Here is a 745-nt window from a genome sequence, read left to right on the forward strand (position 1 = left end):
AAGAACCCTGTAGGAGTCTGATATCTGAGAAACAGGTTTCATGGCTGCCCATCAGAAACCTCTGTGAGTCTCTCATCACTAATTCATCACCTCAGAATTGGAAGTGGAATTGTTGCTCCATTGGTAGAGCATTCGCCTTGATGGGAAGAGACCTGGGCTTTCACCAAAGCCCAGAGTTCAAGCCCAATTAAAACCTCCAATAAAAACCAGAGACAGTGTTCGCTTCGGCAACACATATACTAAAATTGGAACGATACAGAGAAGATTAGCATGGCCCCTGCGCAAGGATGACACGCAAATTCGTGAAGCGTTCCATATTTTTATTCCTATGACAAAAGAAAAAAAACCGACTTAAGTCTTCAAATTTTTTAAAATTTTTTAATTTAATTTTTTCCTTTGGGGGTAAAGTTTGCTCTACCAAATAGTGATCGTAACAAATTGATCTGTTTTGGATGTTGCTATAGTGACATGCAGTTATATTTTTGTTTTTTGGGGGGAAGGGGCAAAAGAAACACCAGTGTTAGTTTAATCTTAATGTCTGGTGTAAGTCATGGTGAAATGATAACTTCCAGTTAGGAGAACACAACTTGTTCTCTGAATGAGCCTTTGTGCTTTTTTGTCATGTTATGCAGTGAACTCTTTTTAAGGTCTGCTCAGTGATTCTTTTTCCAGCTCCGTGTTTCTCTAAGGAATTATTTCGCACACGGACCATTCTTAGCAGTTTTCCTCAGTGATGGAATATCAT

At 39.1% G+C, this 745-nt stretch overlaps 1 non-coding gene across 1 annotated transcript; it reads left to right on the top strand.

The window, feature by feature from the left end:
• Positions 1-215: 215 nt before the first annotated feature.
• On the top strand, positions 216-322 carry LOC122100233. Its single transcript, XR_006146142.1, has one exon. It is a non-coding gene; the product is annotated as a U6 spliceosomal RNA (small nuclear RNA).
• The last annotated feature ends 423 nt before the right edge of the window (positions 323-745 follow it).

This window comes from Dipodomys spectabilis, unplaced genomic scaffold (assembly GCF_019054845.1).
Source record: "Dipodomys spectabilis isolate Male_0828 unplaced genomic scaffold, ASM1905484v1 ptg000572l, whole genome shotgun sequence".
Classification (NCBI taxonomy): Eukaryota; Metazoa; Chordata; class Mammalia; order Rodentia; family Heteromyidae; genus Dipodomys; species Dipodomys spectabilis.